The 14,614-nt window shown below is 35.3% G+C and overlaps 1 long non-coding RNA gene across 1 annotated transcript in view; it reads right to left on the bottom strand.

The window, feature by feature from the left end:
• Nucleotides 1-14,614, bottom strand: part of LOC134809335 (uncharacterized) — a 285,051-nt gene that overhangs the window by 74,843 nt on the left and 195,594 nt on the right. The gene's annotated exons all lie outside the window — the stretch shown is intronic.

The following is a 14,614-nucleotide window of genomic DNA, read 5'->3' as shown; positions in this document are numbered from 1 at the left end:
TTAATTGATGACAGACAAGATAATTATTTTCTCTCACACAAAGTAAATTAACTTCAAACATCGTATCACCATGACAGAATCTAAAATATACTGGGATTTTGGACATTTCAGAATCCTATTTATTTGGTTACCTGGATCCAGAGCTAAATTTTAATACATCTATATAAAGCTGAGAAATCTCAGAATCACAGTAGAGATAAAATGATGAGAATCATGAGTCAGAGCATTTTCTAGACTTAATGTTATTACACATTCCCAATATCAAAGAATTCACATACAGTGCATAACTTGTAGTAGGCACTTGAGACATATTTCATGAATGAATGAACGGGAAAATTACATATACGTTTTAATCACAATTGTATATTTGGCAAATATCTACATAATAAGTGATTCACACAAGCTTAACCTGCGTGTTTTTTTTTAAGCAGTAATTATACGTAACCATCTAGGTGGATTCACATGTAAGTCACTGGCTATGAGAAATATTACTATATTTTAGGTTGAATTTGCTTTCCAACTAGTCTTTTCACTTTCGAGAGTTATCAGCTAGAAAGTCTATTTATCAGAAAGGCACTTTTTGCATTTTAGAAATGACTGTAACCCCCTAAGTCGGTTTTGAAATTTGTAAAAAGCCTCCCCAGGGCTCCAGCTGATATTTTGACCTGACCAGGAGAGCTGGGCCTTTTTTCTTTGGGCTCACTGCTGGTAATACTGATATGGACCTCTCACTTCATTAGCTGTGATAAGGGCATTATTTCCCCCACTGCTTGTGAGAGACAAGACTATAGAGATTCTCTAGAGCGGTAGGAAATTCTGCCCTTATCACAAAAAAAAAAAAAAGGGAGTCTGTTCTCATACACCCTTATCACATTGGAAGGCATATTAATCACAAATGCACTTTGTGAAGAAGCTCGGTCCTACATCTTTAAAAATAGTTTTGATTGGTTTGGTGTATTTTTGAAATAGGTTTGAAACAGCTGCAAGAAGTAGTTGCAGGGAAACAGACAGGACTATGTAGAAGATAATAAGGCTGGAAAACAGTGCTCTTGATATGACAAATAACGCATGGCCCAGAGGCAGTTTAACATAGTAACTACTATTACTACTAATAATGGCTAGCTTGTATATAGCACTTATTATGTACCAGACCCTAATTCTAAGTGCTTTATATTTCTTAACTAATTTAATCTTCACTTAATCTTATTACATTGCTAGTAGCATTAACCCTATGTTATATATGAGGAAACTGAGGCAGACTAAGTGTGAATAATTCACCCACAGTCAAACAGCTAGTAAGTAATGCAGTCAGTATTTTGTTTTGTTTTCTTTTGTTTTGTTTTTCAGCTTTTATTTTAGATTTAGGAAGTACATGTGCAAGTTTGTTATGTGGGTATATTGTGTCAAGATGAGATTTGGGTATTAAATGGTCCCATCATCCAGGTACCCAATAGTTGGTTTTTCAACACTTGCCCCCTGCCTTACCTCCTCCCTCTAGTAGTACCCAGTTTCTATTGTTGCCATATTTATGCCCATGAGTACCCAATGTTCAGCTTCCACTTATAAGTGAGAACATGGTGGTATTCGGGCATCTGTTCCTGCTTTAATCTGCTTAGGATGCTGGCCTCCAGCTGCATCCATGTTGCTGCAAAGGACATGATTTTGTTCTTTATTATGACTGCATAGTATTACATAGTGTATATGTACCATATTTGTTTTATCCAACCCACCATTTTTGGGCACATAGGTTGATTCCATGTCATTGCTATTGTGAATAGTGCTGCAATAAACATACAAGTGCATGTGTCTTTTTGGTAGAAAAATTTGTTTTCTTTTGCTGTATAACCAATAATGGGATTGCTGGGTGGAATGGTCGTTCTGTTTTAAGTTGTTTGAGAAATCTCCAAGCTCCTTTCCACAGTGGCTGAGCTAATTTACATTCTTACTGACAGTATATAAGCTTCCCCTTTCTCTGCAGCCTTGTCAGCATCTGTTGTTTTCTGACTTTTTAATAATAGTCATTCTGACTGCTGTGAGATGGTATATTATCGTCATTTTAATTTGCATTTCTCTGATGATTAGTGATGTGGGGCATTTTTTTCAAATGTCTGTTGACCACTTATATGTCCTCTTTTGAGAAGCATCTGTTCATGTCTTTTGCCCATTTTTAATAGAATTATTTGGGTTTTTTTTTTTTGCTTCTTCAGTTGTTTAAGTTCCTTTTAGATTCTGAATATTAGACGTTTGTTAGATGCATAGTTTGTGAGTATTTTCTCCCATTCTGTCCATTGTCTGTTTATTCTGTGATGGTTTCTTTTGCTGTGCAGAAACTCTTTAATTACATCTGACTTTCAATTAATATTTTTGTTGCAACTGCTTTTGAGGACTTAGTCATAAATTCTTTCCCAAGACTGATGTCTAGAATGGTGTTTTCTGGGTTTTTTTTTTTCTAAGATTCTTATAGTTTGAGGCATTGCATTTAAATCTTTAATCTATCTTGAGTTAATTTTTATATGGTGAAAGGTAGGGGTCCAGTTTATTCTACTGCATATGGCTAGTCAGTTATCCCTAGCACCATCATTGAAGAGACTGTCCTTTGTCTAATGTTTATTTTTGTCAACTTTGTTGAATATCAGGTGGTTGTAGGTGTGTGGCTTTATTTCTGGGTTCTCTATTCTATTCTATTGGTCTATGTGTCTGTTTCTGAACCAGTACCATGCTGTTTTGGTTACTGTAGCCTTATGGTATAGTTTGAAGTAGTGTAACTTGATGCCTCTGGCTTTTTTTATTTTTCCTTAGGATTGCTTTGGTTTTTCAGGCTCTTTTTCAGTTCCCTATGAATTTTGTAATAGTTTTTTCTAGTTTTGTGAAAAATTGGATTGATAGTTTGATAGGAATAGCATTCAAACTGTAGATTGCTCACTACAGGCTGTCAAACTCATTTCGTTTGTGACAAGAGCTGGAATTAAACTTTGTTCCCCAGAGATGTGATGCCCATGTATTAATCTGATCTGTGCTTTTTTCCAAGCCACCTTCTATATTGCTATAGCAGCTTTCCTTTTTGCTGCTAAATCTATCTTATTTGTTTGCTTGTTTCATTTGGAAGTAAAGAGAAAAGCATTTTTGTGTTCGCCCTGTTGGTAGAAAGAACTTTCATTGCCTCTGATTGGCATGGGGTCAGCCTTCTACTGAGCTCTAGCAGGCTCAGGCAGGCCACCTAATCATATGTCCTTTATTTGCTACCTGCTTCTCTGGCTCTGGCTCTGTCTCCTCTGATTTATCAGCCATCTCTGATGCTGCAAAATAACACAAAGCTCACATATTGAAGAAGCTTCAAACTGTCATACCTATGTCAAAGGATTGCCATTTTTACATCTCATCTGAGATGGCAAATCATTTGCCTTTATATTTTGTTTTAACATGACCAAGGGAGACCAAATCATGTAGTCCTGGGTTAGATGGGGTGGTGGGTCTTAAATATTATCAGTAAATGATGATAGATAAATGGCTGAGTTCCATTTTTAAACTTATATGCCTTTGGATCAGCATTAACATATCCGTTAAGTCTTTTTCTATAAGAAATCATATTTTTAAAATATTAGAATATAAGAAAAATATACTTTTAAATGTTGCTCAGATAGCATTTCCCGGCTGAAAAGACTGAGGTCATTATAACTGTCTTAATTGATTTTGAAGTTGAGTAAACGCAGAGATTAAAATAGAATACAAATGTGTCACTTGCTATCATAATTTAATAAAAAGTAATGCATGGCCTCTGGGAATGTATATTAAGTTTAAGTTTTGGTCAATCAAATTAAAAGCAATGCCTACTTATTTGAATTGAACGATTTGAGGAAGACTCTGAATACTATTATTTTAGAAAATGATTTTTCAAGCTAAGAAATATAATTGGACTTAATGCAGTATTAATGGTCACATTGTGGTTTCCCTGACATTTTAAAACACTTTTATGCTAATAGGAGTGTCAGTTCATGTTGCCTCTCAAATACTAAATGACTTTTGATTGGTTATTGGGAGGAAGTTTTTTTTTTTTTTTGGCACAATGTCTCAGCATGAAAGTGTGTTGGAGGGCATACTTGTTGAAAAAAATTTCAGGTATATGCTGGGTAGCCATCAGCCTTCTTGCTAAGTTTGATTTAATTTGCAAACCCCATATCAGAACATCTGTGCATTTAGACTGTCTGTCTAATGGAACCTGGAGCCCAGGACCCTTAGAGGGATATAGCAATCAGATTTTATTCATAAGGCTTTTTTCTTATTTTTCCCATTGTACCAGGTTAGTTCTAGGCCAATTATGGGCACTGATTTTATTGGGTCAATTGTTAAACTAAACACCTAAATTAATACTTTTGAAAATATTCTGTCAATAGAAAAAGTATTTTGATGAATTTTTACCCTTAGAATCTCTGAACATACATTGAAACTGCATCCTAATGATATGCTTGACTTATGTGACACCTTTCTAAAGACCTTTGAGTACAGTTATGAATTGAGAATGTGTAGCAGGATATATTTTTTCTCCATTTTCCCTTAAACATGGAAACTAAGGTATAACCAATACAATTGCCTCAAGGTCACAGTGGCAGAGGTAGAATATAACTGTAGTTAGAAAAAGGGCATGGTTTTTACTTCGTCACACAATTGTTTGTCTAGGCCAAATGATACCTATCATTCTTCCTTCCATCTCAAAATGATAAGGAAGCCTTGAGTGGCTTCATTTATTCACTACAGACCATGGGCAGGCCTAGAAAGCTGGTCACTTCACTCTGGAGTATTACTAAATCTTTGTTTAGAGATAAAGAGTAAAACTAGGTATGCGTCCTACTTCTATGTATCCTAATCTCTTTCTTGCCTACAGTAACAAGACTCACACATCTCTATCTGAGAGGGAAAATTAAAAGATTAACAATACTCACTCTTGACAATGGTACGAGAGAATTGTTACCTTCATTCACCTTTGTTGAGAGCATACATTGATTAACAGCTTTTTGGAGAGCAAATGGCAATATGGAACAAAACTTAAAGGTGTATATCTTTCTTTTTTTTTCTTATAATTTATATTTTAAAGAATTTATCCGATACTGTAGCTTCCAGTGATAGGGCAAATTTAAATATCTGGGAGACACAATGAAGAAAATACTAGATTCTGCGTAATTATAATATGTATTATATTGCTTGGAACACATAGAGTAAGGAAAATCTCTGAGATTAAGAAAATGTGAGCTAAAAACAGAGGCGTGAGCAGAAAGCACATGAAAAGACAGGATTGTCTAATAATAAATGCTGAAAACCACATTGAAAGGAAAAAGGGAGATACTGGAACCCAATATTCCTGAGTGAAGCGTAGGCCTCTGAATAAGTGATTAAAATGTTCAAGGTTACTAGCACCCCACGACTCTCAGAAAAAGCAAACTCAATTCCTCTTTGGAATATAGAAAGATGAAGAAGAAAACAACTCTAAGTTCATATTCAAAGATCACAAAATTCACCAAGAAATGAACCATCATGAGTTAGGGTCAGCAGGAATCAGCAACAATAGCAAAATCCCAACAGATTTAGACTCATAGAGGTTTCTGAATCTAAAATTATCAAATCCAGAATACATGAAAATTACAATGAAATGAAAAATCACCATGAATAAATAATGGATAGAATTATAAATTGAGTAATCAAGTAGAAACTACAAACTGTGTACAGGCAATAAAACTTACTATAATACTTTGGGAGGCCGAGGCGGGCAGATCACAAGGTCAGGAGATCAAGACCATCCTGGCTAACACAGTGAAACCCCGTCTCTACTAAAAATACAAAAAAAAAAAAAAAATTAGCCTGGCGTAGTGGCGGGTGCCAGTAGTCCCAGCTACTCGGGAGGCTGAGGCAGGAGAATGGTGTGAACCCGGGAGGCGGAGCTTGCAGTGAACTGAGATCGCACCACTGCACTCCAGCCTGGGCGATAGAGTGAGACTCTGTCTCAAAAAAAAAAAAACAAAAAAACCCTTAATATAATAAAAACTATCATTGTTGAAATAATAAAATTAATGGATATGTTAAAGAGTGAACTCACAGACAATATTGAAGTGAAACTAAAAGAGAGCTCAGAAAGAAACCAACTCGGTATATGGCAGTTTAGCATATAGTGATGGTAGCACAGGAAGGCTTTATTTTACCCTCTTTTTGACCAGAAGTCAGCTAACTATGGCCTGTGGGCCAAATCTGGCTCACCACATCCATTAAATTATGTACTATCTATGGCTGTTTTTGGTCAACAAAGGCAGAGTTGAGTAGTTGTGATGGAGACTATGTGATCCTAAAAGTTTAAAATATTTACTATCTGGTCCTTTACAGAAAAACTTTTCTGACCCCTATTCTTGAAATGTTACTTTGCTAGGTTTACAATTCTAGGAAGACTAAAATCTTAAGTATAATAATTCTTTCCAAATTGATTAATAAAGCCAGTGAAAATGCAATTAAAATCCTAACATATTATTTTGAGGAAGCTCACAAACAATTCCAAAATTCATAAGAAAGAAGAAGCGCCCAGGAAGATTCAAAAGAAACGTGAAAGAGGAAGTGGAGGAGGAGACAGTGTGAGAAATTGCTTTACCAGATATCAAAAATTATTATAATGATATGAAAATTATGAAAATATGACATTGGCTCCAAAATAATCATAATCATTAGTAGTAGTCATGCCAGTAGTAATACCTAACACTACATATTAATGGTTTTAATCTTTACAACAACCTTATGAGAATAGTGTTCATTTTCTCCATTTTAAAAATTTAAAAACTGAACCACAAAGAAGTAATAAACAAATTGACCAATGGAACAAGTAGAGATTCTAGAAGGAGACATTGTGTTCTGTTTATCTAATGCTGTGTAAAAAAAAAAAAAAAAAATCATTGTCAAATTTGGTGGCTTGAATCAACAACAATTTACTCTCTCTCACAGGATCTCATTAAGTTGCAGTGAGATGGTAGCAAAAGCAGGGGTAATCTAAAACCTTTGGTGCCTGGGATGGGAGGACTCAAACAACTGGGGATTGGAATATTTGTGGTACCTTAAATACTTCTCTTTATTTTCACATAGTTTCTTTGGTATAGTGCCTTCGGTGTAGCCAGAATTCTTCCATGGTGTCTTAAGGTTCAAAAAGCATGTGTTCTGAGAGATAGCCAGACAAGGAGCTGCATCACCAATTATGCCCTAGCCTAAGAAGTCATGCAGTTACTCCATTGTAATCACTGGCATGACCAGATTCAAGAGGAGGAAACAGGCTTCAACTCTTTATGGAAGAGTATCATGTAACATTGTAAAAAGAGCATGTTACATGGGCTCTGTTCCTGTGGCCATTTTTTGGGCCATACTCTGATGCATGTGGCAACAATATGCCTGAGGTGTCATTGAAGATTAGTTGGGAGAGGGCTGATCAATGTCATACATTGTACTGATAAAGTTGGCGGTATGTAAAAAAGAAAGAAATTGTACATTTATCTCACCGACCTCCCCCCAAAATTTTGATAAATGATTTAAATGTGAAAGGCAAAACCTGGAAGTTTATGGAAGAATAGTTTTATGTTCTCAAAGTAAGGAAAATATTTTTTTGAGACACACTAATTGCTAAGCATAAAATAGAAGACGAGCAAATTTAATTATATTAAAATAAGAATGTTCATGAAAAGACAAAATAAAAAAGTAGGAAGACAAACTAAAAACTAAGAGAAGATATTTGAAATACATAAAATAGACAAAATTTTGTTATCTAGAATACATAAAGAACTCTCACAAATCAATAAGATAAAGACAAACAATAGAAAACTTGTCAGAAGCATGAATAACTATTTCACATAAAGGAAAAAAACAAAAGTATGAACATATCAAAAAGTGTTCAACCTCATTTGGAATAAAGGAGATTCAAATTACTAGCAAAATGATATAGAACCTCAAAGTTGGCAAAAACTAGTAAATCTGATAAAATTCATGTGATGATATCAATATGTAAAACAATCATAATACTTCTTTTCTAATACTATTTTTATGAACGTTTAAATTTCTACAATCATTCTGGAAAACAATTTTGTAGTGTCTTGGACATTTGAAGATGCATATATTATGTGATCCAGCAATACAGGAGAATGGACTATTAAATTGTAGGACAGTTACAAATTGCAATAATTTATAAGAGGAAAAATGAATGAACCATAACTACACACAATAATGTAGATAAACTCAATATAATATTGACGGAAAAAGAAATTTCAGATTACATACAAAAAAATATGATGTTTATAAAGGTCAAAAACATGTAGATCAAATACACTATGTGTTCAGGAATAAAAGAAAACCCTTTTAAAAAGCAAAATGCAAAAATTCAGCAAACTAAGTAGGTTGCAGGCAGTGGAGGCAGGAGAATGAGGGATAGAGTATATGGAAATAACAAAGGAATCATAATGACTTACTTTTTGAGTAGAATGATGGATTCATGCTTCTTAGTTTTATTATTTGGCTTCATATTTCGCATATATGTTATAGTTATTTTAATCATATCAAATAAAACCTGTTAAACATAATGATTAATACCAAGCCTCCAGTATACAAAAATTATTGCATAACTATGTAAAGGCATCTGTCAGAAGATGTTCATTGTAGCATTATCTTTAATAGCAAAAGACTGGAAACCACCAAAATGTTCATATCCAGAGAGTAAATAAATAAACTATAGTACATATGAATTGAAGTGCTTTGCATCCATTACAAATAATGTGGGACATTTGTATGTTTTAACATAGAAGTTTATCTTTGATGTGTTTACTGAAAAAAGGTTGCAGAGAAGTTCTTTTCTATAATTCCATTTTTTGTGAGAAGAAATGTTATAATGTATATATATTATATATATACATTGATGTATGTGTTTTTACACACATGTGCTTTTAGCACTTTACAAAAGTGCTAAATGATACACATTAAAATTTTATTGGTACTTGTTTCTTAAGAATATGTGTGAGGAAAAAGGAGAATCTACTTTTAATTGTTTATATTTCTGTATTGTTTGACTTGAAAAATCGTGTGTGATTTTGTAATAAAAAAACAAATGCAAATGAAAATTAGGCACAAATCTCCTCTTTCTAACTCACATTACCATACTGGGTCTGCCAAAGTCAATTATTTGCCATTCTACTTTTTTTCTAAGGTAATCCAAGCACTATCCACACTGTAATAAGAGAGCTCCCTGCTATGACCTGGCTGGCAGTGTACCTGGGTTATGATTTGATGAGGAGGAAGTGTCTCAGAATCCTTTTGTGTATCAAGGCCATTGTCACACATGTGCTCTATCTCAGAGATTGCCTGAATATCAGTAATAAATGAACGTACATTCTTCTTGTCATGAGCAAAAGTTTCCCTCAGGATGTTTTACAGTTATTTTCTCACTTGTTGATGGCATTCCTTTTTTGTTCTCCTGTACCTTTTCCAAAAACACAAGATCCACTGAAGCCCCTGTAAATATGGTCTTGCCAATGTTTCAAAAGCAGTTAGATGCTTCAAGCCAATGCAGATGCTTCTATTTACCAGAACAGCTCTTCTCCCTTCCTCACACCTTTTCTATGAAACATTGTATCAATGGGCTCATAGAATATAAACATCTGGATCCAGCAACTGTATTAAGAAATTATATGATTTGTTTACACAGGTGTTTTCCCTCATATTTTTTCAATCTAATGACATTTTCCTTCTAAAGATCCTTGTCACAAAAGCTATTAATAGCATTTTTCCCCGATGGTGCTAATGGCCATTTCACATACGAAAGGAAGGTAGCAGCAAGGCAGTGCCATGCTGACTTTTCTGACTGCTATACTTCTTGTCCATTATAACCCAAACGCTTTCTTTCTCAGGCCTTTCTTCTCTCCCACCTCTATCAGCCCTTCAAAAGGGCCCTTTGCCTTGTAAAATATAAAAGATTTAAAAAAATCTCTGCTGTGAATCAAAGCCTCAAACTGTCCACTTTCATTTCTTTAAACAGTGTATTATGAAGTTGGAAGAATTGCCACAATAGCAGTATAGAGTGAAGAGTATAAAACATCTCGAGCTGAGAGCATAGCAAAAGGTTTTTTCTGGGCTTGGAAAACTGACACACACACACACACACATTTATATATGCATATACATATATCCACATTTACCAAGTTGTAAAATTTAAAACAGAAAAGTGGAGAAGGTAATAGTTGTAAATCATTTGTGACTTTTTTTTTTTTTTTTGAGACAGTCTTGCTCTGTCGCCAGGCTGGAGTGCAATGGTGTGATCTCAGCTCACTGCAAGCTCCGCCTCCCGGGTTCACGCCATTCTGCTGCCTCAGCCTCCCGAGTAGCTGGGACTGACTGTAGGCGCCCGCCACCACGCCCAGTGAATTTTTTGTATTTTTTTAGTAGAGATGGAGTTTCACTGTGTTAGCCAGGATGGTCTCGATCTCCTGACCTCATGATCCGCCTGCCTCGGCCTCCCAAAGTGCTGGGATTACAGGTGTGAGCCACTGCGCCCGGCCTCATTTGTGATTTAAAGAGACAAAAACTTCAAAAGCAATATGGAATTAAAATGAGACATGAAGAAAAGTGTGACTTAACTAAAGAATACAATGAATAACTGGTTAAATAAATAGACTTCACCAATAAATTTAAGCATGAGTTGTTCAGACATTCTCTTGTAGGGAAGAACACATCGGCAGCTTAAAATTCCTCTGGTATACTTCGTAAAATGATCCTCACTGGCAAGTTATAATCCTGTTCAAGCTCCTTTCATGCCTTTTCCTCCTCCTCTTCCCCCTTCTCTCCCATTCTCTCTACTACTTCTGTTCATTCCATTGTCTACATCCTAGAAATTTACTTTCTCTATTACAACTTGCCAAAGCAATTCCACAGTTGCTTACCTGATAGGTCTCTGGTCCTGACTTTCCATATTTGGCTTCTCCCTGGCTCTCATCACCTTTCTTAGGTTATATGCTCTCCTTTCTCCTCTCCCTTTCTATTGATAATTGTTTCAGCCTACAAGGTAGTATGAAAAATGAATCATTTATATTTGAAAATTATATCTTTGACTTAAGATAACAAGGCTGCCTTTGGAGAAAAGAAAAAAAAAAAATGGTGGCTACATGTTTAGTTGCTAAGCTTTAGCCAAACTAGGGCCAGAGGGCAGGCTTTCTGCTTATGGAATCTAGTGCCAGTAGGAGTTTGGACAAAATGTTTTGGCTGTCATCCTTCAGTAGCACCAAGCTGTGTTATCTTTTGTGCCAGGCTCCTGTGATTAGGACCACAGGAGACTGTCACTTTGAGGTACATGCAGAACAAAGCATAATAAGATTTTAAAAATTGAAATGTGAGGGATATATTTTTTTTACTATTAGTTTCCACTGAGAAGGAACATTTCTATTAGAGACTTCCTCTTTTCAAGACAAAAGCAAAAAAGAAATCTAAGAAATAGTTTAAAGTTTAAATGGTTATTGACCAAAATATATCCATTCCCTGAGAAATCTGTTTCTTACAGGTTAAAGTGTCTGGTTCATCTATGGTTGCTTGAGAATTGCCAGTTGGAAAGCATCAAACCTCCCACAGTGCTAGCTCCTCCACTAATGGCACTCAATAACAGTTTAATAATGAACTGTTTGTGGATGCGGTAGTTGAATTTTTCCCTATTTTGTCACTTAGTCATTTGCAAAGTAAAAATTCCATGGGTTCATAAATATTAGAATAATTGTTAGGAATAGAGCACTAGCTATTATAATCCCCAAAAGTAGACCTATACCACCTGATAGAGACCTGCAATTATTTCTTGGAGAAATAAGGCTTAGTTTCTTAAGCCAATTTGCTTGTATCAGAAAGTAACAATACTCAAAATATGCAAAGCAATGAGGAACTATAAGATAATTCTAATCTCGGCAGGTCAATGTGTATCTATACTCGGTGTAGTTTTTCAGTCTGGGAAACAAGCTGGGCAAGACTGAAATTTTTACACTTGGCCTCTATGAACTTGGTTTCTTGTAACTGGATAAGAAAAAACATGATCTTCCTTATAGTGGATTTAACTAAGGCATTTCTATGTAATTCCAAAACCATAGGCTAGGTTAGTTAGCTCAATCAAACATCTAGTAAACTCAGTGGTTTAAAAAAAAATCCCAAGAAATAAGATACTTTTTTTTTAATCCAAAAACCATTTGACAGATTTTATTTTTCTTTTTGCCAGTTGAATTTCCATTGCGTAAAGGGACCCTAAGGCCATGATTCCAAATACTAGTTGTGTTAACAACTGAAGTTGTCTCCAAGAATGTCAGAGGCTGTCAAAAATTCTCAAAACAAAATTACCTTTAATTCATTTCAAATCACCAAAAATATGCTACAGAGCACAGTTATTGAAAGTCATGAACTCAAATACTTAAAGTGTCACAATTTCAAATCAGACAAGAAATAGATGATCCAGCCCAACACTATCATAGAGCTATTTTTCTCTCTAAATTTTCAATAATGTGGGTTATTAAACGAGGTTTTCAGGAATGGTGGTGAAACATGTTGATTTTTAGTGTGGTGAGGTTTTTTTTTAATCATCTGCTTGTTACATTATTATTATTTTTGATGACACTTCAGAAAGTGTCCATTAATTGCTTGTTGGGGATTTGAAAATAATTCCAGCTACCAGTTATGTTTCTAGGTGTAGTTAGGGAGGTATTCTGTGGAGAAAACAACTGTGTTAGAATACTTTTGCTTACAAGTCACAGAGACCAGTCTGAAGTTGGCTTAAGTGATTAATAATGATGATGATGATGGTAATGCTGATGATAATAATCCATTTTAAAGAATTTTGACTCATAAACTGAAATGTCAGAGTATCTAGGAAGAAGAAGGAATAAATCCAGCAGCTTAAACCTTTTCATCAAGACATGATTTTTCTAATCTCTTGGCTCAGCTTTTTATCTGTACTTGCTTTACATGCTTTGCATTGTTGTGTCTTTTGTCTATGCAGGCAGACTCCCCCCATGTCATGACAACAGCCCCAGTGGTATATCAATAAGCTAGCAACCCTAACATAAAGAAGTGGCTCAATAAAAATACTAGAGCTCATTCTTATTTGCTCTGGGTCATGTTCATGTAGATGAACAAACGTCTGTGAGGATGATCAGATCTGGGTCATGCTCCTACTTTTGAGACCAAGGGCTCAACTTTAATCACATGGATTAGAAGAACTGAAAGGTGATGGTCCTTCATAGGAAAATGAAGGACTTGGTGTTTTGCTTCCCCACATAAACCAAAAAAATAACATCTGAACATGTGTTCTTGATTTGTTTTTCAGAAACCTGGACCTTCACCAGATGGAAAACACTGACCACTATCATGTAGCCCTAAGGTAAGAAGGAACTGAGGACTGAACACTGACGAAGCTCTTTTTCTAAATTTCTTCCTGCAGAGCCTGGCGAATCATGCCTACAGGCCAGGCGAAACCTTAACATTCCTTTCTTCTAACCCCAAGTTTTTACACAAAGCCTTCCTTCCTTAACAAATTGCAAATCATAGAGTCTCTGAATCCACCTATAACCTGTAAGCTCCCACTTCAAGATATCCCACCTTTTTGGGAGAAACTAATGTATACCCTCTATGTATTAATTTATAATTTTGCCTCTAACTTCTGCTTCCCTGAAATGTACCCCTGCCTTTCAAAACCTTAGCTTGTAAGACATCAGGCAGTTTGGGTATTAAGCATTAGCTTCCCAATTTTTCTTGCTTGTTGTCTTGCAATAAATACCTCACTTTCTCTGACTGCAAATCCTGGTGTCAGTGTTTAGCTTTTTTTTGCACACTGGGTAAATAGACCCAAGTTTGGCTCAGCAGCAGAAACAAAGGCTCAAAGGAGCTAAATTATTTGCCTATAAACACATAGCTAGCTAGAAAAAGTCTAAGCTAGGATTTGAACTCAGGTCTGTATAGACTGGAAGCCTGTGTATACTATTTTCACTGCGTTATTGAGCACTCCTTATTTATATTGTTCTTGCCCATATAAAATTTTATGTAAATGACAAACTATTACACTTTGATACTAAGAAGTTAGAATGGCTTGAGTGCAATCTAAGAAGGAAGAATTGAAGAACTGCCTTGACACTTGAAATCTGACAATAGTAAAAGCAGTATTCTATGTGGGAAGCAGAGCAGAGTGAATTATCTCTCTCATTTGACAAGACTGCTGACAACACTAACCACATTAACATCTCAGAACATCCTTGATCTCATCATTCCATCTTTTGATTTCAAGATAACTTTACCCTGGGAATTAAATATTGCACTCATCATTGATGCTGCCTATAATGTAAATAGAAAGCGTTGCATTAGCTTTTAAAATCATTTTTGGCGATGCTCCTTTTCCATAGAAGTTAATGCTTAAGAACATTTCATTGAAGAACAAATCACAATCAACCACAGAAATACTGAACAAGCCAATTGAAACTAGTCAACTCCATCATGCAGAAAATCACACATTATTTATAAAAGAAAATCTGGGAGTTATTCCAGAGAACATACCAAAAAGTACAGATAGGGCTTTTCAAATATTTTAAACTTGAAATGA

This window comes from Pan troglodytes, chromosome X (genome assembly GCF_028858775.2).
Source record: "Pan troglodytes isolate AG18354 chromosome X, NHGRI_mPanTro3-v2.0_pri, whole genome shotgun sequence".
Classification (NCBI taxonomy): domain Eukaryota; kingdom Metazoa; phylum Chordata; class Mammalia; order Primates; family Hominidae; genus Pan; species Pan troglodytes.
Note: the sequence above shows the minus strand (reverse complement) of the source record. Positions and strands in the feature narration are given on the sequence as shown.